Source organism: Capra hircus, chromosome 1, assembly GCF_001704415.2.
Source record: "Capra hircus breed San Clemente chromosome 1, ASM170441v1, whole genome shotgun sequence".
In the NCBI taxonomy this organism is placed as follows: Eukaryota; Metazoa; Chordata; class Mammalia; order Artiodactyla; family Bovidae; genus Capra; species Capra hircus.
In genome coordinates this window covers 19,020,965-19,048,433 of record NC_030808.1, presented here as the reverse complement: position 1 = coordinate 19,048,433, position 27,469 = coordinate 19,020,965, and the positions used below count along the sequence as shown (strand labels likewise).

General features: G+C 35.8%; 1 long non-coding RNA gene and 2 other non-coding genes across 6 annotated transcripts in view; all 3 read left to right on the top strand.

The window, feature by feature from the left end:
• Positions 1-27,469, top strand: part of LOC102176916 — a 673,837-nt gene that overhangs the window by 603,533 nt on the left and 42,835 nt on the right. For 2 of the 4 annotated variants that reach the window (XR_001918463.1, XR_001918472.1), the window contains one exon: positions 3,575-3,635. This is a non-coding gene — a long non-coding RNA (uncharacterized LOC102176916). Of the gene's footprint in view, positions 1-1,270; positions 3,636-27,469 lie in introns of all 4 variants that reach the window. The other 2 variants (XR_001918465.1, XR_001918469.1) reach the window with 1 other exon arrangement.
• Positions 5,275-5,355, top strand: MIR99A (microRNA 99a). The gene has a single exon (NR_129805.1). It is a non-coding gene; the product is annotated as a microRNA 99a (primary transcript).
• MIRLET7C (microRNA let-7c) lies at positions 6,000-6,107 on the top strand. Its single transcript, NR_129542.1, has one exon. It is a non-coding gene; the product is annotated as a microRNA let-7c (primary transcript).

Genomic DNA, 27,469 nt, shown 5'->3' with positions numbered 1-27,469 from the left:
ACCACACAGGAAAACTGTAGCTGGTGAAGGAACAGAAAGAGCACTCCTTACATGAGTCAGACTCGGCAAACTTGCACAGCAGCTGTGCTAGGTGCTGTGAAGGATTATCACAAGACCCAGTTGCAGTGGTCTGTGTGGTCGAAGAGACAACTGGCTCCCTCAGGGGACCACCTGGATGGAGACTGCGACAATAATGCATTCCTACTCTTGCTAGTGGGTTTTGTGACCATGTAGTACAAAACTGGTGCCAGATAAAATCAGAAAGTAGTAAAAAGCAAGACGAAACTCAGAGATTTTAAGTCTTCACGTGAGGGACTGAAACGAATGTCCTGGGCTTGTTGCATGCACTCATAAGGAAAAAGGAGCCTGAGGAAGGGATGTCTTTAACTCGGAAAACTTGCACAGACTTCAGTCTTTTCATTTGAGAACCATTTGGGTGTGTTGTGAAATAAAGTTGCAGAGTAGGCATGTTCAGACCTTTATTTGCTACATTTAGTAGGAAAGATTTCCCCCCCTCCCTCTTAACTACAAGAAGCCAGAGTTTTCCGTGCAAACTGAAGCAGGCGTTGCAAGAATCAGATTCACTTTGGACGACTCTTCACATTCCAAGTCATCATTGCATTAGGCAGCACAATTCCATCTCTGGTTGATGGGCAGAAAAAGTGGGCAGCTTGCCAGGTAGACGTTTCCATGACTCCCAGCCCCCAAAGGTGATGCGTTTTTCAGCTAATTCAATGAAGAGTGGGCTGAACTTTGGGTCTAAACGAGACAATAGCTGCCTTCGCAGTATCAGCAGAATGGTTGATGGGAATGCACTCTACATTTGGCAGAGGATCATGTGACCTTACGACTGAGATTTTGTGATGGTGCCAACGGAGACTTGGAAAGCAGGAACCGTCCTGACTTTTTTCTTCTTTTTTAGCATGGCTCAGAAAATGGTGGATCTTAATACTTGACTTTAGCCAGACTCAGCAAGCGACTGAGCTTTGAAGCACAACTTCGCCTTTATTCTGGGTTTTTGGCAGGCCACCAGGAGGCTGTCCCTTTCACGCCTGATAAATTCTGCTGCTTATCTCTAAATGGGGGTGGGGGGGAGAAAGAAAGAACATATAAACAGAATATTGAGGCATAACAAGTGAAACCTAAAATTGTATGTGCTTTTTGTTTTTTGCCTTTTCTTATTGCTGATTCTTTTTTAATGTTAATACCTTTTTTGCTTGCTGAAGAATCCAAGTAGTTTTTTTTTTTTTTTTTGGTTTGTACTGAACAGGCATTTGAACTGGGCAAACAGGACGGCAGCAGCAGTGAGCGTGAGATCATTGCAGCAGTGTAGCAAACTGGCACTCTGCCTTCTCACCCTTTTGGTTCAGGAGACAAACGTGTGCAATCCTCATTTCTAAAGTCAGCAGAGCCTGGAAGGATTCCTGGTCTCTCCCACCTTCTACCATTCTGCTGCCAGGGACGGCAAGGATTGGTGCAGCTTCTGCGCAGTGCTTTGTGCCTGCAATACCGAGAAGGAAGAAAAAGAAGACAAGCACCCTGGTCCTCTTTTTTTCCCAAGAAATAGCAGGAGGCATGAAGAAAAAATCTGAGTTTGTCCTACTCCATACAACAGTGCTGAAAAAGAGAGAGAGAGAGAGAGAGAGAGAGATGCTCCTGCTCAAAAACAAAAACAAACAAACAAAAATCCAAACCAAAACAAACTAAAAAAAAAAAGCAAACATTGGCTTGTATTTAACTACAGAGACATCGTGCTTTGTAAAGCAGCTTTGTAAGGCAGCATAAGCAAATGAGCCTTCTGTATTTGTATTATTGCAAAAATATGGCATAATAAGCAATTTATTGCACTTGGTGAAATCGCACCTTTCGTATCAGGTATAACTTTTTTTTGTTGTTTCTTTTTAAGTCTACTGTTATATAAAAGGGGATCCTTGCACTTTCAGTTTACTCTTTTATAACTCATCTCCCACTTTATTCTTATTAACTTTTTCCTTTTGCTCTCTTGCTCTAATCCTGAGTAGAATAGAAACTTAAGCAAAACTAGAGAAATCTCTATGAGAAAGATGGTACCTGTTTTAATTTTTGTTATACATAGAAGTTTTGGAAAAACATTAATATGTTATCTGTGCTTTTTGTGTACAGTATTACTTTTGGCTGTCTAAGAAAAGTGAACATTTAGCCCTAGTTGGTAAAGAAACTAAATCTTTCATGTGATGTGCCACATAATTTGAAATATGAAAGAAGAAACTTCTTGAGCTCCTAAAACAGAGTTGTATTAGAATGTGTATTAAAATTCTCTAATAAGTGAAATTTAGTTTGAGGGAAGTTATATTTAATTTTCTTACCAGGATTTCATGTGACAAAAATAAGGGTGAAAAGATTATGTTCTCAGTGGCTAAGTAGAAAAAGAGCTTGTTCTAGAATAATACTGACTTTTAAAATATATTTAAAAGAAGCATTTGTCTTAGAGCTGTTAGAAATATCAATTAGGTACTTTAGCGGAGAAAGTATACACAAACTTGTTTCACGTTTAAAGCAATGTATTGGCTCAGCATATAATGCACTGCATTCTAATTATTTCGTCTGTTTGTATTAGTAAATTGCTGAGCAATTTAAGCATTTTGTAACAAAAACCTAGTTTTCCCTAATTCAGTGGGAAAGGATTAGCCGATGTATTGCACCTATTTTAATTTTTATTAAAACTGTTTCTAAACATGTTTTAAAATTGTTAAAGAAAAAGAATGCTTTTGAAATATGGAGTGTATATAAAGACTATAATTTGCACGTGAAGAGTTGATGCTATAATATTTTCCGTGAAAAGAATAAACTTCAAGCAAACTGTTGTTCTTTTAAAATCGTATTTTATTAAAATAGAAATATATAGGGTAAACAATGAAAAATACTACAGAAGTGATGAATTCTATCTTCTGTTTTGTCATTATACCAAGAATTGTGGGAAATTACAAATACCCTATATACTGATAACATTCAAATAAAATGTTTTATTAAGTTTATTGGTTATTGTTCACTAATTATTTTAAAAATAGCTCTTGTTCCTTTATGCTGCCTCAGCTAATGAAACATCAACTTTCACAGGCTTAATTAACATTTATAAACCTGTTTTCATGTTTCAAGATCCTTTAGTTGAAAAACATTATTTTAAATGTTATTTTTAGGAGCCATTAATCTCTACACTCTTAATTATCTTATTAAGCTCCATGCCAAATCCAAATCTCTTTTCAGCTTTCACTAGTTCATTGTGCAAAACCTAGTCGCTTCTTTAACAGCCATGCCTCCTTTCACTTTCAAAACTGTTACTGTGAAAACAACATCAACCAAAATGAATGCATAAATGCAAACTATGAAACCACATTATATGTCATATGAGTAGCCCTGGGTGGGGCTCCATGAGTCTTCCAAGCCTTTGAAAAAAAAAAAAACAACACTTTAAAAGGTTTTGCCCATTTTGGTATTGTGTTTTCTTCTCGATCGACTACCTTCATTCCCACCATACACCCAGATGCTTCTTCTAGACAGCAGTTGTCTGACATTTCTCCTTTTGTGGTTGTTTTAGGGAAAAACTTAAAGTGGATATGAGAAGTGAAGAAAGTGATCATAGGAGAAAATCATCTCAGGTAAAAATAAAAACCAAAAGAGCAATTAATATTTAATATTTTTAAAGAAAAAATAATTTTGACTGTTTAATTATAAGACTATGTTTCATACTCTTTATGGATTTAGCTGTTGGAATTGTCATTGATGGTTTGAGAGTTTATAATGTTACCTACCTTTTTGAAAAAATTTTGTCTCAGTCTGGGATCAATGCACAGTTTGGGTCCCTTTGAATATAGATCTAAATATCCATTCCTATAATATAGGTGAAATACAGTTGAATAGAAAGTAATTTAGGAAAAAGACAATATATTTTGTCATTTGTCTGTCACACCATATAAAAGGAAGTGAAATCTGGGGAAAGGGAATGAAGTTCTGCTCTTTTTTTATGATCTACTAAAAGAATGAAACCAAAATATACATTCTTATGGTTAAGATAAAACCCAAAACAAATGTTGCTTTGATTTCATGTCTAAATTTATGAATATATGTTGAAATATTTTTTACTACATTTGAATGCCTGAGTGTTGATGTTTTTACTATAGTTTTTAATAAGCATGGGAAAAATTAGAAAACAAATAGTAAAAATTATGTAGACCACATTATCTATAATCTGTAAAAAACATTTTTTTAATTTCAAAACATGCAAAAACACTAATTAATTTTTATGCAGTACTATTAGTTTTCACAATGAAGATATAATTGAACATGCTAAATATTGTGGATATAAGTGAAACGATTAATAATGTACAACTTATAATTTTGTTGCCGTTGAGTTGGGAGTTTTAAAAAATGTGTATGTGTGTGGCTTTATGTTTACTCTTTGTGTATTTGCTTATTGTTTTGTGATTTAAAAATTTTTAATAATAATTTATTTTTGCCCAACCTGTTGACCAGATGAGAGTTGTATGTAGCCATATCGGATGTTTTAAGTACATATTTTTTGAAAAATAAATTTCAATATACTGTGTTTAAGGGACAAGATATCCTCTTTCATGCAGTTGATCTGGAGTATAAATGTTGGCGCATAGTGGTAGTAATAATGCTATTAATGTATCATTAATGTTTGTTTTCTGATATTAATTTACCCAAATATTGTTCATTTAACTATAGACATGTATATTTAAGAATTTAAATAACTTCCTGTGCTCTTTGTGTAATCAACAAAATCTTACTTGTTTTATGAGAAAGTTACAATATTACCAGTTCCTTGAAACCACTAACTGAGGTTTTATGAGTTAAAACAAGCTGTCTAGCTCTAACACAATTAGCTTAATAGTTAATTTGGTCTTAATTATAGGCTCATAATACTATATTCATGCCTCACAATAACATAATTCATGCATGCATATATGGATTCTTTTTTATTTTCTTTTAAAATTCATCATTAATTAGGATAGTCTAATGCCAAAATATTCATTCTTAAAACAAAAGTAATCTGTGAAAGACCTTTCAATATACTGTTTTCAAAAATTCTCATGTATATAACTTGTATTTAGTGTAGAGTATTTATGAAGGCCTTTAACTGGAAATATGCATCCTTAGAGCATTTTGGCATTTAAATATTTATGCTAAAGTATTGATATTATTATTTTGCTCTCCTAATTTCATCAGATATTTACAACAAATTCTGCATTATTAGGGAGCCCACGTGAGACGTTGCCCATTGGCATAAACCCGTAGATCCGATCTTGTGGTGAAGTGGACCGCACAAGCTCGCTTCTATGGGTCTGTGTCAGTGTGGTAATCTGACAAAATGCACTATACATTGATGTTATATAATATTTCAGTCAAACTCCTGTTAAACTCCAGTTGTTTACTGTTTATACTTATATATATATATATATATAAATCCTCACCTGTCTTTTGAGGCAGGCTTCAGTTGTTGACCACTTTAGAAGACTCAGCACAGCCACTGAAGTTTAAATTCAAGTATAATAAATTATTTTAAAAACTTGAATTTTTTTTATAGCAAGGTTTGAACCAATATCTGCATAGATTCTGTTCAGAAACTTCTGTTCACATTCCAGTCGTTAGTGTACTTCATTAACTTCAATTAGAAAATTAAAGGCTGTGAACTGGATATGTCACTGTTGAACCTATTTCTCCTTAAAAATGAAGCTGAATTGCTATTGACTTTTAATATTATTAATTTCTAGTGGAATTTTGCCATGAGAGATGTCAGAAGGCATTTTATATGAACTTTGCTGGAAACTGAAGAGGTTAGGATAGTCCTAGTACACACAAATTCAGTTTATCAGTAAAATGTCAGGATTATATATATAATTATGTAGTTATATCTACATCCTTGCTAAGTCCTTAGGTGTATGGCTGCCATATTTGGAGGAGCTGACTGAAGATATGATAAGGAGTTTGAAGCAACACTGGAAGCTGTGTGCATCCGGGTTGAGGTAGTAGGTTGTATGGTTTAGAGTTACACCCTGGGAGTTAACTGTACAACCTTCTAGCTTTCCTTGGAGCACACTTGAGCCATCGAGGAATTCTTCATCATTTTAATCTGATTGAGCCAATTTCTGTGCAAGAAGGTTATGTGTCATGAGTATTTTAGATAATTAAAATTATCTTTTATCTGTAAGCATGAGATTATTGTATTTGCATCTGCTTATAAACTGGCAAGATGGTATTTCTGATCGGTTGTTACTCTATAGTCAAACATATTTAAGAACTGGGGAGTAGTGACTTACACTGCATAAATATTGCAGCTTTCATCATCCATAGATTCACAAAATTTGGCATTTAGTTTTGCAAACTTGTCATTGGTCTTTCTGTTTTTATTGGCTACTTGAACACTGTAGTAATCAAAAAAAGTCTGCAAATGTCAATGGCTTTCACAGCACATTGTCTGAGTCTTTCTTATGACACATCACTTTCTCCCTTATGTTACAGCTATCTATGTGGTTGTTTATTTTTTCCATACTAGACTGTAAGCCCCTTGAGGGCAAAGTCCATGCCGTATTTTTCATTGTATCCCCTGCAATGCCTTACACATAATAAGATCTATTGATTTATTGGATGAATGAATGAATGGAGTAGAAGATCTCTCTGTGATGAATTTCTATTGAACATTTGAATGAATTACAACAACGGCCATAAATCTGAGGGGTTTTCTTAATTATTATTTGTCTTAAAGCATACCTAAATTTAATTCAGAGAGTGCTGTGCATCAGTAATATACTTGACTTGTTTATGGTCTGTGTTGAGTATGTCTACTCCTCATAGACATACAATTTAATTTAGGACTGCTTTTTCCCTAGAATAAAAACAGTGGGCCACATTCATTTTTATTAATAAGTTCATTGTAGTTTATAATCCTAAATTTTGCTTATGTACATTTCTTTTGACTTTTTAAATTCCTTGATTTCCAGATGAATAATTTTCCTTTTAGCATAAGTCTTATAAACCAGCTTTTTGTATTCTGTATACTTTCCTTACCATTTACTTTTTATTTTTTTAAAACTTTAACTGTTGAGTAAAGAGGAACAACTAAACCAGAAATATATTAAGAAATTAATAACAAGTATATGAAGTATAATTTGAGGATTAAATTTTTGTTTGAAGGAAAGGCACCCACAATATTCTCTCTGTACAAAGAAAATTGGTCTCTTTTGGAGTCCATCAGCTGTGTGCCTACTTTACTGACAGTGAATGCTATAATTTATATAGATCATTTTTCAGCCACAGGATTAAACAACTGTAGATATTATAACTTATTTAAACTCCCAGATTGAAACATTGAATGCTTAAGAAAATGATTTGGATACAATTATCTGTTAAGAGCCATGCTGCTGCTGCTGCTAAGTTGCTTCAGTCGTGTCCGACTCTGAGACCCCATAGAAGGCAGCCCACCAGGCTCCCCCATCCCTGGGATTCTCTAGGCAAGGATACTGGAGTGGGTTGCCATTTCCTTCTCCAATGCACGAAAGTGAAAAGTCAAAAGTGAAGTCGTGTCCGACTCTTCGCGACCCCATGGACTGCAGCCTACCAGGCTCCTCTGTCCATGGGATTTTCCAGGCAAGAGTACTGGAGTGGGGTGAGCTTTCTATAGAACACTCTAGCATGCCCATGTCTCAGAATCTAGAGTTTAGGAACAATGGAGGTAAAGAAGGAACTTTCTAATCCCCAAGGGTAAGAACACGTGAGACTTAGAATGTTGAAGACCAGTGATTTCAAGCATAATTATTTGACTGGTATGCGGAAGTCAAAAACTAGTAGTCTCTAAGAAAGAAAAGTCTCTTCAAGGACTAATCAAGAGATAATGAACAAGGGTCAGGATACACAGAGCGAGAAAGAGAGGTTGGAAGAAACAGACAACTGAGTTGTAAACAATTACACCTTTATAAGTTTAACTCTTGAGAATGTAGTTCCTCTTTGTTGTTGTTCAGGTGCTAAGTTGTGTCCGACTCTTTGTGACCTTGTGTGTGTATAAGTATATGTGTGTATAGCCCAATACTCTGTATACAGATTTGGAGAAAAGTCATGTACACATTGAGGGCCAAATGCAATACTATTTCCAATAAATGCCTGTTTCTGTGCAGGGCAATAGTTAAGTAGACAGCAGAAGTCAACTATGATATGCAGTGTAAGGATAATCTTATAAAAGTGCTATCTAAATATCTAAATATCTAAAGCGAACAGTATGAAAGAATAACTGAAAAAATGATAACGATGTAGCTATGATCCATTGTGTTGGTCTTGCAGAAATCATACCAAGTCTACAGGGCAGAGGATGTAATTAGCCTCAGTGAAGAAAACAAAGAGACTGCTACTTGAGAGAATTATGCTTTCACTAGTGTTTAATAGTAAAGTTTTCTTCCAGATCCTTTATTTCTGTGAAAAAAAAAGTGGCAAAGAAATATACAAATTAAAAAGATTATTTTTTGAAGAAACTAATTTTCAGGGTCCATATCTAGGAATAGTTAAATTATAACTAAGAAACCATGGAGAAACACTGTACATTTAGAAATTTAGCGTTCAGCTGGGGGACAACTCTGCAGATTCACATAATTTCTTTCTGAATTGAAAGTGGTCAAGTTTTACTCCATTCTAACCTTTTCACATTTGGTAACAAAGGAAGTGTGAAAATTCAGGAAACAAATATCAGCAAATCATATGTTACTTAACTATTATCTCTTGGTGTTTGGGGATACTAAGTTTAGGTTCATAGTGGCTGACTGACCTTAAATGCTTTGTGGAATGAGGTAGAAAGGAGTGAGAGGAAAGAAAGAAGGGGAGAGGGAGAAAAGAAGAGAAGAAAGAAGCAAAGGAAAGGAAAACCAACTGCAAAGTAATTGACTGAACCTTACCAGAAAAGTCTAATTTAGCTCATAATATGATGAACTAAATTGGCCAAAGTAACTATGAGAGAATCAGATAAATCTCTTGGCAATTGGACTGGGTCTTCTTGAACATGAGCCAACGGTTCATGAACTATGTTATTAGAATAAGTGAGTCACTTTCTGTAAATACTCATTTTGTTTCTCTTTTGCCTATTACCAAATGCTGACTCATGAGCCTAGGTGATTCCCTAGATGATGTGATTCAGGCTTCTGACACCCTGAGCATTTCTAGTTTTTCTTCTCAGATTATAGGAGTCACTCTTGAGGTCACTGATCTTAACCTGTACTCACACCAGCTCCGTAAAAGACCCATAGGAAACACCCATGAAAATCATTAAGTGAAGATTCGACATAAGCAAGAGAACATTTATTTCTCACTCGCTTACCAATTCCTATCACCCACTACTACTTCCAAGCAAACCTGCTACTAATTGACATCACGTTCTTCAAGATCCACAGGTATCACTTCTTCATCCACAAAGCTTTTATTCTTTCTCTAAAAGGGAATTTCTCAGTTTATAAATTCCCGTAGCCACTGCAGCCTTTTTTCCCCACAGGCTTTTTCTCTAACTTCCTTCAGTAGTATATCCAAGTGTTCCAGGGCACTGTGACTGCTTTGTTACCTCCAGCGATGTACATATATTTTTTAAGCTGTTGCACTGAGTTAAACTTTAAAATCATGTATGGGCAATCGAAATTATACACATCTTAAAATAAACTACTCTTCAGCAGTAAAGCCCTGTGTTATTCAATATATTTCCAGACTCCAGAGTATATCGTTATGGGATGAGGAGTTTTTTGTTTGTTTCTAACATTGTTGTGATTAATAATCTATCTGGACCAAGTCTATCATATGCCATTGAAAGTTATTTATGAAACTAACTGATTTCTATTATTTATAATACATCTAAGCCCCTTGAGTGCAGTAATGTGTCTTTCAAATATAACAACTCTTACCATAGTGCTCAGGTTATAGGATGAATTGTGGAACCCTTTGGTGAATAAATAGAACTTTTAATGAAATAAAAACATTATGTGATACTGTGAAGTAATTTTATATTTAAGTGGACTTCTTCAAAATGTTTGTTTAGAATTTAAGAGAAATTAAGATTATCACTTTTAACTTTCATGAAATCAATTTGATGGTGGTTCCTAATTTTTAAGTTGGCGTTGCCTTGTGTGTTCCTTCATTTTGTTCTGTTTTTATACTGGCGCATAGTTGATTGACAATGTTGTTTTAGTGTACAACACAGTGATTCAGTTATACATATACGTGTATCTATGCTTTTTCAAATTCTTTTTCCCATTTAGGTTATTAGAGAATGTTGGGCAGAAGTCCCTGTGCTATACAGTAGATCTTCGCTAGTTACTTATTTTTAGTAGAGTAGTGTGGGCCTGTCAATCCCAAACTCCCAATCTAGCCCTCCCCTGTCATCCTTCCCCTCTAGTAACCATAAGATTGTTCTCTGTGACTCTATTTCTGTTTTGTAAATAAGTTATTTGTTTCATTTTTTTAGATTCCACATATAAGCAAGATCATATGATATTTTACTTTGTCTGTCTGACTTACTACATTTAGTATGGCACTTTCCAGGTCCATCCGTGTTGCTGCAAATGGTATTACGTCATTCCTTTTAATGGCTGAGTAACATTCTATTGGTGCACCGCATCTTCATCCATCCATCTGTTGACATTTACCTTGCTTCCTTGTCTTGGCTATTGTAGACAGTGTTGCAGTGAAGGTTGGGGTGCAAGTATCCTTTGAACCATGTTTCTGCCAGGGCATATGCCCAGAAGTGGGATTGCCATTATCATATGGTAGCTCTATTTTTATTTTTTAAGGAAACCCATACTGTTCTCCATATCGGCTGTACCAATTTACATTTGTTGCAGTGAAGGTTGGGGTGCAAGTATCCTTTGAACCATGTTTCTGCCAGGGCATATGCCCAGAAGTGGGATTGCCATTATCATATGGTAGCTCTATTTTTATTTTTTAAGGAAACCCATACTGTTCTCCATATCGGCTGTACCAATTTACATTCCCACCAGCAGTGTAGGAGGATTCACTTTTCTCCAAACCCTCTCCAACATTTATGTTTTGTAGATTTTTTGATGATGGCCATTCTAATTGGTATGAAGGGATATCTCATTGTAGTTTGGGTTTGCACTTCTCTAATAATTAGTGATGAGCATCTTCTCATGTGCCTCCTGGCTGTCTTTTTTGGAGAAATGTCTATTAACATTTCTCACTGTAAGCTATGTGGAATGTGTGAGTTAAATAAACTAGCAATGTTTCTTCCTTGCATCTGTTTCTTTCCTCTTAAATCTTCTTTTCACTATGAACTATTGGAGCACTTTATTTATGCCAATCATATTCAGCCTTGTATTTCCCCTTACTTTTTATATGTTTAAATAGTTAGTGATAAAGTTAGACTTTAGGCCATATAGTTCATGTAAACTTTTACTTGTAGTTGACACTTAAGGAGTACTTGATGGAAATTAAAAGTAAAATCTAGATTTGTAAATGGCAAGAACCTTAGAAATCAACTGGCTTAATTTCCAAGTGACCAAAATAGAGCCCTGAATCTTTAATAATTTTGAAAAGGGTCAATCCACTAGTTACAGACATAGGCCATTTTTCTATCCAGATTAGTGACCTATCCAAGAAAATGTATCTCGTGTTCTTGAGAAGCAATGTATCTCTTGAGTAGCATTTTTGGATAATTAATTTTGATTAACTGATTGAAATTAAATAAGGCTTTATTTCTGAAAGACCACGAGTAGAACTATCTTCAGATTCAAATATGATAGGTATATGCTTAATATTATTTAAAATAAACTCTGTATCCATTTGATTGTTTCTTTTCTAGTACCAGTGCACTCTTATTCTTCTAAGCATAGAGAGGATTTTACGCTCCATTTGCACAGTGATATTTCTCCTTCTTTCAGAATCATTCTCCAGGAAGAGGAGTATGGCCTAGCAATTGGTGGTATATCTTAAGTGAAAAGGGAAGAACTCTGAGCACACGCACATGCACGCAAACACACACACACATGCACACATGAACTGGTTAACCTCTTAGCATTGTGTTGCTTAGGAGAATGGAAGTTAATATGAAATGGTAGCCATAACTAAGTCCAGCTTCAGAGCTAAATTACCTATGCCCCTATGATATATGCAATATATCATTATGTAAAACACCTTACGAAGGGCCATGAATTTAAATAACTTCAGGGTCTTGGCTGTGTAATAAGCCAGACTTAAAGACAAGAGGAAGAAACTGGGCAATGTGGTAGACTAAAGAAGGCATGCTTGCTTTCCAGATATTCCAACATGATTTTATCCATCAATCTAAATTTGGCCCCCAGAGGCAACCAGTTCTTCATCTTTGGTATGAAGGCATCAAACAGTAAACCAAAATTGCAATAAATCTGTTTTGTTTCTTTATTATGAATTTAACCACATGTTTTCTTATGGTTGAACTAGATAATTGGGAGTATCTTTGGTACTTTCAGGTCATTCTAAGGTATATAAAAATAATACGTTAGTGCACACTTACATGCTTATACTGTTACTCCAAATAGGCATGTATGATTCATGACAGTCTAAATATTTCTCTGAATGTAATTGATTTATGAAAAATAGTCATTGGTCAAGCAGAAACTACTGATTATTTTGATGCTATTTTAATGAACAGAATGCAGTAGTATAAATTGTAGTAGTCCTATTGTGTAGATTTTCATTTGCATCTAAATCTTGATGTTCAAAACAATGAGATTCTTATACTTTTTATTTCTCAAGTAATTAATATTATAGATTAATGGAGAGATAGAAATCTCAAGTCAGAAAAAAATCAAAAGGTTAGATAGAGTGAACAAATTAAAAGTTGAGTGTTCTTGTCACTGTATAAAGTCTTAGAAACTCAGGCTACTGGCTAGACTTATATTTTGTGTTATAATTAAAAGACAAGTTATGTATAAATCTGGAATTAGGTCAAGTCCCTGTGTATAAATTTTTCAATATGATTTAATTGAAAAAACTTAAATCTGGCAAATAAGAATGACACAATCAATTATGAAAATGCTGAGTTTATAGTAATAAAGAAGGCATGTGTTTGCAGTTTTGCTATATCTGTTTAATGCAGTTGGGATCAGTAGTTGATAAGTAAATTCACAAAGCCTTTTAAAGAAACAGTTCTTAAATACATGCATAAATACATATTTCATTTAAATTTTAAAATTTGATAATGTAGTTATTTGCAGATTTTATTTTTTTGTTTTTTTACTATGCAGGGTCTTTGCTGCTGCTCACAGGCTTTCTCTAGTTGCATCAAGTGAGGGCTCCTCTCTAGTTGTGGGCTTCTCATTGCAATGGCTTCTCTTGTTGCAGAGCAACAAGGGTTCTAGGGTGTGGGCTTCAATAGCTGTTGTGCATGGGCTCAGTGGGTGCAGCACAGGGCCTTAGTTACCCTGTGGCATGTGGGATCCTTCTGGATCCCATGTATTGGGATCAAACCTATGTCCCCTGAATTGGCAGGGGGATTCTTAACCAGTGGACCATCAAGGAAGTCCTGACAGTGTTTTTAAGTTAGCCAATAACTATTTCTGAGTTTCAGTTCACTTCAGTTCAGTTCAGTCGCTCAGTCGTGTCCAACTCTTTGCGACCCCATGAATTGCAGCACACCAGGCCTCCCTGTCCATCACCATCTTGCGGAGTTCACTCAGACTCACGTCCATTGAGTCAGTGATGCTTAGATTGCTGATTATAGATGTTAGTTTTAGTCATCTTTGCTTTCTGTATATCCCATAATTCATCTTTGATTTCTAATTTTGATTGCTTTATAAATGTGTTTAATTGGAAATCCAACACAAAGAAATTAGAGAGCAAATTCTCATTTTTCTCTATGACTTTTTTCTAATGTCTTGATATTTGACATTGAAGTTGCTCAGTCATGTCCAACTCTTTGCGACCCCATGGAATGTAGCCTACCAGGCTCCTCCATCCATGGAATTTTCCAGGCAAGAGTATATTTAAAGCTATAGTATTTTTTTAAAGTAACTGAATTTTGTCTTTCCAAAAATTTCAGGTTTAGAACACCTCCTATTCGTTTACACTCATATTTAAATTTATTTATATAACATTTAATTAAATTACACAATTTTATATTAAGCCAACTGGCATAAACCGATTTGGCAATAAACATAAGTGACTACCAACAAACATTCATAGTAAGGGTGGGAACAGAAATACTTTGGTGTTCTGTAACTTTCTGAGATGATGAAAATGCTTCCTAAACTGTCCAAAACAGTAACCACTAGGCATATGTGCCTACTGTGACTGAAGAATTGAATTTTAAATTTAGTTAATGTCAGTTAGCTAACATTGAAATAGCTATATGTGGATAGTAGCTAGTATATTGGACAGCACAGTTTTAGAAAGTACTTTACTTGCTTTTAGCATGCTGGTGACATTTGTTTAAACTGTCAGATACTCTGTAAAGTGGTGAATAGCTATGGGTATTTTCTCTGTAGTTGAATTAAGATTTAGGGGAAGAATGGCTAGGGAAATGTGAAGTGGTAGGAGTTCATTTTTGTTTTTAATTTGTTTGTTTACTTTGATCTTTTTTGAGTATAGATTTAGTTTGATGGAATTTTAAAACTTTATTTTAAAAAAAGAAGTCCAAAAATTAGAAACTACAGAGGTTTGCAGTTTTTTTTTTTTTCCTGAAGCATTTGATCAATACAAATCTAATTAGAAAGTAAATACCTTAGGTCTCACACTAGCAAAAAAAAAAAGTATTGTTGATTTAAGAACCAGAAATCCATAAGGAGCCATAGAATAAACTTGTTGAGTCTCTGTGCCTTTTGAAAATATTTATAATTCTTTAGAGGTATGTGGATGTGTTTATTTTACTGAAGAAAAAGTCCTAGTTCTTGTCAGATTATCATGGGACTCCATGGCTTCCTGAAAAAGTTAAGAATAACTTTGGTTATTTGTTTAATACTTTTTAAGGTGCCAGAAGCTAATTAATTAGTACATTCTGCTAGAATTGTAAGCTTTCTCTTACAAATATTTTAAATGTATACATCCACATATATATTTCAAATTATAAAGTTTATTTATACTTCTTGTTTTCCAATTTGGATTCCTTTTATTTCTTTTTCTGCTCTGATTGCTGTGGCCAAAACTTCCAGAACTATGTTGAATAGTAGCGGTGAAAGTGGGCACCCTTGTCTTGTTCCTGACTTTAGGGGAAATGCTTTCAATTTTTCACCATTGAGGATAATGTTTGCTGTGGGTTTGTCATATATAGCTTTTATTATGTTGAGGTATGTTCCTTCTATGCCTGCTTTCTGGAGAGTTTTTATCATAAATGGATGTTGAATTTTGTCAAAGGCCTTCTCTGCATCTATTGAGATAATCATGTGGCTTTTATTTTTCAATTTGTTAATGTGGTGAATTACATTGTTTGATTTGTGGATATTGAAGAATCCTTGCATCCCTGGGATAAAGCCCACTTGGTCATGGTGTATGATCTTTTTAACGTGTTGTTGGATTCTGATTGCTAGAATTTTGTTGAGGATTTTTGCATCTATGTTCATCAGTGATATTGGCCTGTAGTTTTCTTTTTTTGTGGCATCTTTGTCATGTTTTGGTATTAGGGTGGTGGTGGCCTGATAGAATGAGTTTGGAAGTTTACCTTCCTCTGCAATTTTCTGGAAGAGTTTGAGTAGGATAGGTGTTAGCTCTTCTCTAAATTTTTTTGGTAGAATTCAGCTGTGAAGCCGTCTGGACCTGGGCTTTTGTTTGCTGGAAGATTTCTGATTACAGTTTCAATTTCCGTGCTTGTGATGGGTCTGTTAAGATTTTCTAATTCTTCCTGGTTCAGTTTTGGAAAGTTGTACTTTTCTAAGAATTTGTCCATTTCTTCCAAGTTGTCCATTTTATTGGCATATAATTGCTGATAGTAGTCTCTTATGATCCCTTGTATTTCTGGAGGGATGTTGTGGGGAGGGAGGTGGGCGGGGGGGTTCACGTTTGGGAACGCATGTACACACGTGGTGGATTCATGTTGATGTAAGGCAAAACCAATACAGTATTGTAAAGTAAAATAAAGTAAAAATAAAAATTAAAAAAAAATAAGAATAAATTTTATTTATATAATTAAGGTTAAAATTTTAGTTCAACTTTGTGCAATATGTAATTTATATGTAATTTAATTAATAATGCATAATTTAATTAGCTAAACCTATGGAACATGGTTGATAAAATAAATAGCTTAATTTCTTAGAAAGATTCCATAAAATTAAATAGCTGAAATCCCTGTCATATTAAATTTGAACTTTCAACTGTAAATTATTACAAAAGCTTATAAAAATATAGATTTGAACCATCTCTGTTTCCTGTATCAGTGCCTTTATGTATTCTTGCTTTTGAATGGGTGGAGTCCATTGAAGCAATATATTATGAGTACAATTTATAAAAACTGAATAGACCATTGCCAGTCCCGTATTCAATAAAAGGACTTATCTCACGTGAAAACCTGGGGGAAAAAAATAGAAATTTTACTCTAATAGTATCAATCCTCTTTTAAAAGTGAGAAAACCACAGTCAGGTTTATATAGTTTCCTACAATCACATAAATGGTAAATCCTAAGACTGGAAGAAATTCATCTTGCACCAGAGAAGTTAATTTGAGCTATTTTGTTATATGTCTCCAGTGACTTGAAGCTTAGCAACTCAGAAGTGGTTAGTACCCACAGTAAAAGTTTGAAAGGAAGATTTGCTCTGCTCCCCTTAAAGTGAAAATGCAGCTTCACTATTTGACCTGACTGGCCCACTTTTGTGTTTCTAGAGACTTCCTGGACCAGTGTTTCTTTCAGTCTAGAGACCGACACAACAAAAGTTCAATGGCTCTTTTCCATTTCTGATTTTGTAAAATACAGAATAGTATAAGGTTGCCACACCTACATTAAAACAATAAATTTACCTTTAACTGAGAATTTATCAACTCAGTGTGCTAAAAAGTTGATCTAATGGTAAAGAGAAACATGGATGGTATCTTTCTATTCCATGAACAATTACTTCTGTTTTAAAGCCTTCAAAACATTGGAGTACAATAAACCTTACTCAACAGCTACGTGAGAATAATTTACTGATATTTGGGAAATATCTACAGTTGTTCAGATGATAAAGAATCTGCTATAATCCAGGAGACCCACGTTCAATCCCTGGGTCAGCAAGATCCCCTGGAGAGGGAATGGCAACCCATACCAGTATTCTTGTCTGGAGAATTCCATGAACAGAGGAGCCTGGCAAGCTACAGTCAATGAGGTCTCAAAGAGTCAGACAAAACTGAGTGACTTTCACAGCAACAACAACAACACCATTGTTTCTTACATCATCTGGTAACTCAGAGAAACCTCCTTTTTCTTTCTTGCTTTTCTAATATTATTAGCTTGACACTTTATTTAACCTTGCCTTGCTCTGAGTTTTAAGATCTTTTAGAACAGTGTTTTCTCAACTCTATTGCTTACAAACCTGCAGGGGGATGGGCAAGTGGGGCAGGTGGTGGGTGTAGTTTGAAAAAGTCCTCAGTGTTATTCAGATTTCCCATCTGCATCATCACCTATTCCAGAAGGCATCCATTTTCTGATAGAATTTCAGTGGCCTCAGAAAGATCACCCCTGCTCCAGACTAGCTTGGGCTTTCATTGCATAGTAAACCTAGAGCATGGTTTTTGACTGTTACCCATTTTCCAGAATAAGGTGCTTGAACTCTAATCCTGGAGTCTGGCACGCCTGGATTTATAACAAGTCTGAGTCAGGCACCACTTCAAAAGCTGATCTTATCATCAGTACTTCACGACCTTCATCTGTAAAGTAAAAATTATGATACTGGCCCTGCAAGGATTTTGTGAAGATGAAAAGACTTTACCTATACAGCATGTAGCAGGCGTGGTGCCTAGTAGATAATAGGAATTAAAAGATATAATTATTATGGCCATCATTATACATATTAAATAATGAAGAGTAGTTTACTGATTAAACGTCCCACAGATTCAATGCTGTGGGGTTTATCTTTGTAAAGTCAGCCATATTGAGAGGAGTGATTTTTCTCTGGGCCCACCCCCTTGATTCCTGAGTATCATGGCTTTGCTGATTTAATCATGGCTTTGCTGATTTGAAAAAGTTGCATTTCAGATAGTCTCCTCACTGGCAGATCATAGTAGACAAGAAACCTCACCTTTTCCTTCTAAGAAAGGAAATAGTCCCTCTTCCTATGTCTGAAGTTGTCTTTTTGTCTTCTTACTTTGAATACAGGCAGTTTGTGATAAGTTGCATAAGTGCCTTAGTTTTTCCATCTGTAAAATAGGGCTAACAATTCCATCCTATAGTACTTCTCCAGACTCTTGAGAAACTAAAAGTATGTAATATGGAAAAAACAAAAAGAAAAACAAACAAACAAACAAACAGCAGCATTCCCACAGATAGAAAATTAACCATTTAAACTTTGTGAAGGAAGCTGAGCACCGAAGATTGATGGTTTTGAACTGTGGTGTTGGAGAAGACTCTTGAGAGTCCCTTGGACTGCAAGGAGATCTAACCAGTCCATTCTAAAGGAGATCAGCCCTGGGATTTCTTTGGAAGGAATGATGCTGAAGCTGAAACTCCAGTACTTTGGCCACCTCATGTGAAGAACTGACTCACTGGACGACTCTGATGCTGGGAGGGATTGGGGGCAGGAGGAGAAGGGGATGACAGAGGATGAGATGGCTGGATGGCATCACTAACTCGATGGATGTGAGACTGAGTGAACTCTGGGAGATGGTGATGGACAGGGAGGCCTGGCGTGCTGTGATTCATGGGGTCGCGAAGAGTCGGACACGACTGAGTGACTGAACTGAACTGAACAGGAAATTTAGTGCTTCCTTGTTGGCTCAGATGGTAAAGAATCTGCCTGCAATGTGGGAGACCTGGGTTCAATCCCTGAGTCAGGTAGATCCCCTGGAGAAGGGAACAGTTACCTACTCCTGTATTTTTTTCTGGAGAATTCCATGGACAGAAGAGCCTGGCGGGCTACAGTCCATGGGGTCGCAAAGAGTCAGACACAACTGAGCAACTAACATACGCACAGAGGAATTTTTGTAAACGGAATTCCAGGGAAGGAGAAGTAGCACAGTCTTCTTAAGCTAGTCCTTCCCAAGGAGAAGATGTCTCTCTCAGTGCCTCTCCTTGCCACTATCTCTTTGTCTCTGTCTCTGCCTGTCTGTCTGTGTCTTTCTCTCTCACTCCTTCCCTCTCTTTCCTTTTCTCTCTTGTATTGTGTCTGCCTTACTGCGCAAGAGTCCCTTTCTCAGATCTAACATGAAAGTGAAAGTGAAGTCGCTCAGTTGTGTCTGACTCCTTGTGACCCCATGGACTGTAGCCTACAAGGTTCCTCCATCCATAGAATTTTCCAGGCAAGAATACTGGAGTGGGTTGCCATTTCCTTCTCCAGGGGATCTTCTTGACCCAGGGATCAAACCCGTGTGTCCTGCCTTGCAAGCAGATGCTTTTACCGTCTGAGCCACCAGGGAAGCTCCAGCCAAGTGCTGAAAGTAAGAATACTATATTTACTAGATAACTGAATGAATTATTGATTAATTAAATTAATGAGAGCTACTGCAGAAATGTAGACTTTACTTCATAAGAAATTGGAAAGTTTTAGCTACAGTGCAATTAATATATTAATAGTTTGCTAATCTTCGTGATGTTTCCCAAGTGTCTCAGTAGTAAAAGAATCTGCCTGCTGATACAGGAGACACAAAGGATCCTTGAGTCAGGAAGATCCCCTGAAGAAGGAAATGGCATCCCTCCCCAGTATTCTTGTCTATGAAATCCCATGGAAAAAGGAGCCTGGCAGACTACTTTCCACGAAATCACAAAGAGTTGTACATGACTGAACACATGTGCATGTGCTCACACACACACACACACACACATACACGCACACACAATCTTGGTGATTATCTTGGACAGGTGTTGCCATAAGAAGTGAAGTCAGTTCTATAATTACTTTCCAACAGTTTTATTTTCATATAAAGCTGATCATCTCATTATCAGTGAGGGTATCCCACTTTGCCTGTGAGATAAGATTAATTTGCATTAAATATTTCTCACTGAAATTTGGGTGGCTCCCTATGTTTCATGATTAAGTCAATATTTGGTTCATCTGTAAAAAGCTAAGTTCAGTTTGCCATGCTCGTCCAGTAAAAGCATATTCAGTAGTTCATTACAACCACTTTTGATTTTAGATAATAGGAGGGTTTTAAAGTAAGTTCAGAATTTGTGAGGTTTTAAACATGGCTCTTTTCCCCAGGCTGGATACGGTGCTATATCAGAGTATTGAATGAGTCCCCAAAGCAGGAAAACTTCCAGGGAGGAAGCAGCATTGGCATCTAAAGTTCAGTGGCATTATGCCTGTAGGGTCTGATATCCACTAACTGTTGCCCTGATTACGTCCCACGAACCTACAGAAAGTCCACATCGCCTTGCTGGGTCCTGGATGAGTTCTTAAATACTCTCCAGGAAATTGCATCTTTATCTATTTGGTCCTAAGCACCTATTATTCTATTCGTGATTGTGTCAGGGATTTTAGGAGCTGATACACTGACCTTGATGATTTTCAAATGCTGTTTAACTGATAGCTTTGAAAGCTCTATGCCTTCAGAGTAGATGTTTTCAGATTTGGTGGATGATTGTCGGGGTACAGGGAAGGTAGGCTTTTTTCTTTCTTTAGATGGTTTCAGGATCCCTGGGTCGGGAAGATCTGGAGAAGGGAATGGCTACCCACTCTAATATTCTTGCCTGGAGAATTCCATGGACAGAGAAACTTGGCAGGCTACAGTCCATGGGGTTGCACAGAGTCAAACACTTGTACTACATAACATGGAGTTTAGGTATAGGACTGTTAGATTTGGCAAGTAAAAATATAGAATATCCAGTTAAATTTGAATTTTAGATAGACAATGAATAATTTTTAGCATTGCTATGTTCAATAATTCATGTTGATTTTATTGTTTATATCTGAAATTCAAATTTGACTTTGCCACCTTTATATTTATATTTAGGCAACTCTTTTAGGGTAGTATTTTCCATAATTAACTGTCTTATCTCATTTCCCCATACAGTCTCCACTCTCATTAAATAAGGAATTGAAAACTTTATAAAGAAACCAGAATATGATTTATGTCATAAGATAGCAGAGGAAAGCATGCAAAATAATATAATAATTTATATTAAATAATAGAACGTTTGAGATATTTTTTTTCCTAAATGTTAGGGCCATGTAAAATAAGTATTAGGCCATATTACTTTACCAGATTAAACAAAGTAGTTTAGCAAATGATGTTTAACTAAGGGAAGTCAGTTAATAACTTCAGCATAAAATCAAGGAATTAAATTTTTGTTACAATGTCAAAGCCACATTATCTGGCACATTCTGTGATATTCTAAGCAATCTCTGCATTAGTTATGACAGATTATTATTATTATTATTTGCTTTTTACGTGTTTTTTGAGAGTTCCAGAGAGAAAGTTTTCCAGAAAATGAACATTCTCGTGAAAGCAGTGTAAAGCACTACTCACTTGGCACATCTGCTGCTGCTATTAGTTACTTTAGAATCTTTGTTAGCTTTTCAAACATCAGCTGCCGTCACAGGATAAATCTTCCGTACATAACCTATGCTGTATCTGGGTTTGAACTAGAGTTGGAGGATATTTCTAAGAGTTGGGGCCTCTTAGAAATGGCTAAGGCTGATGGCCACATGCACTGTGCTTGTACACACCATAGTCATCCTTTCTCACAGCCTGATTTCTTCCTTCCCGACCATCCTGAGGGTCCCCAGCTCCGTGGTTCCCACCCTTTCCAGTGTTGTTCAGACCCCACCAGCTGGGTCTTCTCCCCACACTTGTCAGAATTGAAGTTCTTTTCTATTCTGGCAATCATGGGCAGAGAATCACGGACCTGGAGACTTTCATAGTGTTACCCATCGGGTCACACCAGGCACACACATATTGCTTATCCACGTGTTCACACACAATGAATCTTCTCATCTAATGAGGCAATTTGTCCTGTCCACTTGGCCCATTTTCTCTATTTTATACAAAAGGATGCAAGCACATAAAGATCAGGAGATTGTTTTCAAAGTCACATAGTCATTTACAAGTCAAGGCTGGAACTCTGATCCTTTCATTAAATCAATCTTTTCAGAGAATTCAGTTCTTCCTCTGGCATATGGGATCATATGGCCAAAGAGTGATGCTTTGTGAGAATTAAACAAAAACTTAAAGTATCTAGCTGAATTGCTTATAATGGGCTTTCAGAAAACATTTCTTCCTCCCATTTTCACTAAAGACTTTATTAGAATTTATGAATACATTTATTAGAAGACCCGGCTTTGGTTGGGGCTAAGAATTCTATTCATTCCCAGGTCTCTGCCTAGCTTGCTTTTTGAGACTGATGAATTTGTTTAATCTTTCTGTTCCTGGACATAATTCTCTGTTATTCAGTGGTGTTTTGTGATTATATGATTCTATATTTTTTTCTATTTTAGAGTTTTCCTAATTAATTAGCCTGTAGTTGTAACTCAATCAGTATTTTCTAAGGAATAAGCACATGAGTATACAGTAGTGTTGTTATTATTTGCTAGCTGTTTACTGACATATTTGAAAATAACATAAGGGGACTTCCCTGGTGGTCAAGTGATTAAGATTTTGCCTTTCAATGCAGGGGATGCAGATTTGATCCCTGATTAGAGAGCTGATTCCATGTGCTTCATGGCCAAAAATCCAAAACATAAAACAAAAGCGATATTGTAACAAACTCACTAAAATTTTTTAAATGGTCCACATTAAAAAATAGTCTTAAAAAAAAGGAAATCTATAGGTATTATATGGTTTCCATGGTATTTTGAAGTAAACCATGGGATATTTTAAAGTAATTGGATTTCTAAGAAGTGTCTCTTATATCTAAGTTTAGATATTTACTCAGTTTTCCCAGTATTTTATTGAAGCTTCTCTCTTTCACTTCCTGAAGCTCCCTTACCTCTCTCCATAAGTCCCTACCCAAAGAGTAGTGTATAATTCACAAAAGTTTTATTTTCTCATATGCAGAATAAATTTTTCTGCAAGACAGGAGGAACTTCACAGTCTGTTACCAATGTACCAACATCAACCTGTCAGGCTTCTCCATCATCTCCTGGCAACATCTCTTTCCAGTTCATACCCATTCACCATTGCTTTTTATTCAGCCATGCTGGGGCTCCATACCCAAAGGAAGCTCAGGAAAAGTGTTCTGTAATGGAAGGCAGAAAGTATTTAAGATCAGGCTTAGGAATGAAGCAGCCAGGACACAAATGTGGCCTTATAAAAATATCTGTGGCATCTGTCTCTATAAGCTTCACTTGTTTTATCTAAAGCAAGGAGTAATAATACAGTATAGAGCTCCTATAGGATTAACTGAAATAGGATCACTTAACTTACGTTATAAGTTGTTACAGGGAATACAGTAAGTGGAAGCTGATGTGATACGGTAAAGATGAACATGAAAGTCTCTGTTTATCTTGTTCCTTTTGTCCAAAATAGCTTTTTTTTTTAAAATTTCTGGCAAAATTGTATTCATTCTTCCTCATGAGAATATTGGAGGAATGACTGTCAAATTGCCTGTCACTCTTATTACCTACAACATTTTTGTTTTGTCTGTTTGTTTTTTAAGTTACAAACTAAGGAAGTAAAGGATACAATGTCAATTAAGAAATAAGACGGTGAAAGATCAGAACATGCAACTTAAACACTATTCACTACATGTAAATATGAATATAGGGGAGAAACAGATCTTGGAGAATGAACACAATTTTGCTTTTGTGCTGTACTGCATTTCTTCTCATTCAAACTTTATCTTATTTTAAAAGTTCAAGTACTGAAAACGTCTCTTGTAATTTGTTGATCATCCTACAGTGGTCCAAAGAAGGCTGATGTGTATAAGGGACAGGAAATCTGGTTCTCCGATGCAATCACTTAATTTACTTTACTTTGGTGTTGTGACAAGGCATGCTTCTGTAGGCAGGCCGGGGGAAAAATGAAGCTGAAGCAGTAGTATTTTTCCTAGTACAGTTGATCTGGTCATGTGGATCTTCTCCCCTTGACTTCAAAGCCAGGAGTCCTTTCTTTTGTCTGACACTTGATTGTTTCAGTTTTGACTTCATAACAATGCCTATTTTGTGTTGACTGGGGCAGTCTGCAGACTACTTCCATGCTTACCTCATTTTTACTCCATAATAACCCAAAGAGAAACAGAGAAGTTATTAGGATCTGTGTGTTGCAAATGAGGGAACTAAGGTCTAGTTTGAATTCAGATTTCCTTTCTCCTATACTGCTGTGTACACTGCACAATTTTGCCTCTCATTGCTTCCTTAGGGCTGCTGTAGACCTGTGTCTGAGCTATTCTATACTAGTAGAATATTTCCTACTTACTTATTCTACACTAGTAAGAGAAACCCAATATTCTCCTATGTATATTCTAGTAAAGTTCTAAGAATAGCCATGGGCTATACGCCCATTGAGTTTTCATGCTAAAGGCTTCTTTAGTTCCCCCAAATAAATAGCTGGCTAGTTCACATTGTGGTTTAGGGATGCACAATCTGCATTTAGTAATTAGCTCTTGAACTGAGCAATAAACGTCAATGAGTCTTTTATTTCCCTGCTCAAGGAGAGAGAGAACATGAAACAGAGACAGAGTGTGCTCCAGTATCAGGTTGTCAGATTTGGACTCGCTTGTGAGATGTATGGTCTTAAATGATCTTTTAACTTCTCTGTGCCTCAGATGCTTCCTCTGTAAAGTGTTGTCCAACCTCAAATGTTGCAGAGGAAAAAAAAAAAAAAGAACAGTGTTGGCTTGTAAGGAGAGCTCAGTAACTATTAACTCCTAATCATTATCGTTATTCATTACTTTGTGGATGTTAAAAGCAACAATTTCATACCAATCTGAGTTGGTCATTGAAATGAGTATCACATTTTTCTTTACGCAAGTAAATAAGTTCTTTTTAAATCAAGAAATAAAGGGATTTGGAGTTAACTTTTGTGTACCATGAAGTGATTTCAGTTCACTCTAGTTTCAGTAAAACCTTTGTCAGTTTTGACCATGGTGGAAATTGAACACATTCCCTCTAGCGTATTGGCATCACATCAGGAATGTATATAACCTTATGTTGAAAGTACAATTACAAGTGCCAGATCTTGTCTTGATACTTGCTTGAAATTCATCCCTTTAGGGTTATGTTTTAATAATGAAGGGTGGAAATTTGCTGTAAGCATTCAGGTTTGATTTAGACATAGGTTAATAGTGTTTGCTGTAATATATTTAACATTCCAAGACTCTTTTCTGATTTATTTTATCACATCTATCATAAAACTAACAATTATTAATCACTCCCATTTTTCTATTAAATCAGCTAGAACGCAACAAAGCTGATATTAATATAGCTTGACAAATGATAGAATTTCAGAGCTCCTTCTCCTAAGAAAGTGGAAAATACTTGATGCAGGCCATTGTCAGTGAAAGGGAAATCTGTCCCCACAAGGTTATCTCATATAGATATTAATATTCCTTATATGACCATTGCTTCCAGCATTTCATTTCCCAAATGCACTTTTTACAAACATGTAACATTATGGTCCATTACCAACCACTAATGGAGAATTTTATGACTAACTTTTGCACCAAAAGCAATTATTTGCTGTGTAAGGATAGGTTTGCAAAACAAGATTTGGTAGCATTTAAATGGACACTTATTTTTAGAGGAAGACTGCCCTGACTGTGTCCTAACACTTAGATTGCCATCTCATGCATCATTATCTCCAGGCCCAGACGGGTGTCTCTTGCACTTAAGGAGCATAAGGAAGCCAATTTGATTACATAGGCTGTTTCTTATCACTAGGAAATTTGGGGACGGAAAAATAATAACTTGTAATAAATACTATAGGGTTTGAAGTCATGTCCATCTTTCAAGATAATTAACAATTTCGGTTGCTTCAGGAACCAGGGAGGCACCAAACTTTTCTACTGTGTGCTCTTTTTAGGAAGAATAGTGGGTATGATTCTTGATAAGTCAAAATGAACAAAGTGAACTGTTGCATTAGGGTGTGAATATGATTAGAAGTATTTGATCAGCCCATAAAATGTTCTCTTAAGCATATAGACTTTTTAAACATATAGGCTTCCCGGGTGACCCAGATGGTAAAGAGTTTGCCTGCAATGATAGAGAGCCAAGTTTGATCCCTGGGTAGGGAAGATCCCCTGGAGAAGGAAATGGCAACGCACTCCAGTATTCTTGCCTGGAAAATCTCATGGACAAAGGACCCTGGTGGGCTATAGTCCATGAGGTTGCAAAGAGTCAGACACGACTGAGCAACTAATACCACCAAACACAGAAAACCCAAATTTCTAGAAAAATACCTAAGGATCTCCTCGTATAGTAACTTCATAATTCTTTCTATCTATGTTTTATTTAATATGTTGGATATCTGGATATACTAACATTAAGTGTCTTCCTTTATTGATATTGCTATAATCTATTTGAAACATTGAGATCTGATGATAATTATAAATAATGATTTAACAAAATATATATTAAATTTTACATTTGCATTTTAAATTACTGTTCCAGGAGATTTGATTCTTAGTCTAGAATTCATGTACTGAAATAGACAGTGATAATGTGGAAGTTTTTTGTTTTTTTTTTTTAAATTTAATGTGTAGGACTTACCCATACCCTGGTGGTGCTAGTGGTAAAGAATTCGCCTCCCAATGCAGGAGATGCAATAGATGTAGGTTCAATCCATGAGTCAGGAGTATGCCCTGGAGAAGGAAATGGCAACCCACTCCAGTATTCTGGCTTGGAAAATTCCATGGACAGAGGAACCTGGCAGGCCATAGTCTAGGGGTTGCAAAGAGTCGGACACAACTGAGCACACACACACACAAACGCAAATAAACTCTAAGTATTTATAACTAATCTCCATGGATAGTTCTTGCAAACATTGTTCCCATATTGTTTAAAATGTAAATGAGTAAATAATGAATAACTAAAATAGAAGTTAAGTGACATGCCTGAAGCCTCAGAATTAGTTCATGACTCCACCAAGAATCCTATCTTGATTTATTTTAATTTGGTCAAATTTTTTTCACTACTCTTTTAAAGAAGTCAGTGTTTTATTTTACACAACTGACTTGAATACTTGGCTTTGTCTTTGTCAACACAAAGTATACCTCACGATAGTATTGTGTTTACATGGAACATACAAAATATAAATGGTAATATGACACCTAATATGTGATAATAAATCACAAATAGCAATCTAATGTGACAAAATTCATTAAATTGCTAATTCTGTCAATATAAATGTTTCTGTGAAGAGTATTCTTTTTATTTTAAAGAAGCTAAATAATACAGTAATCAA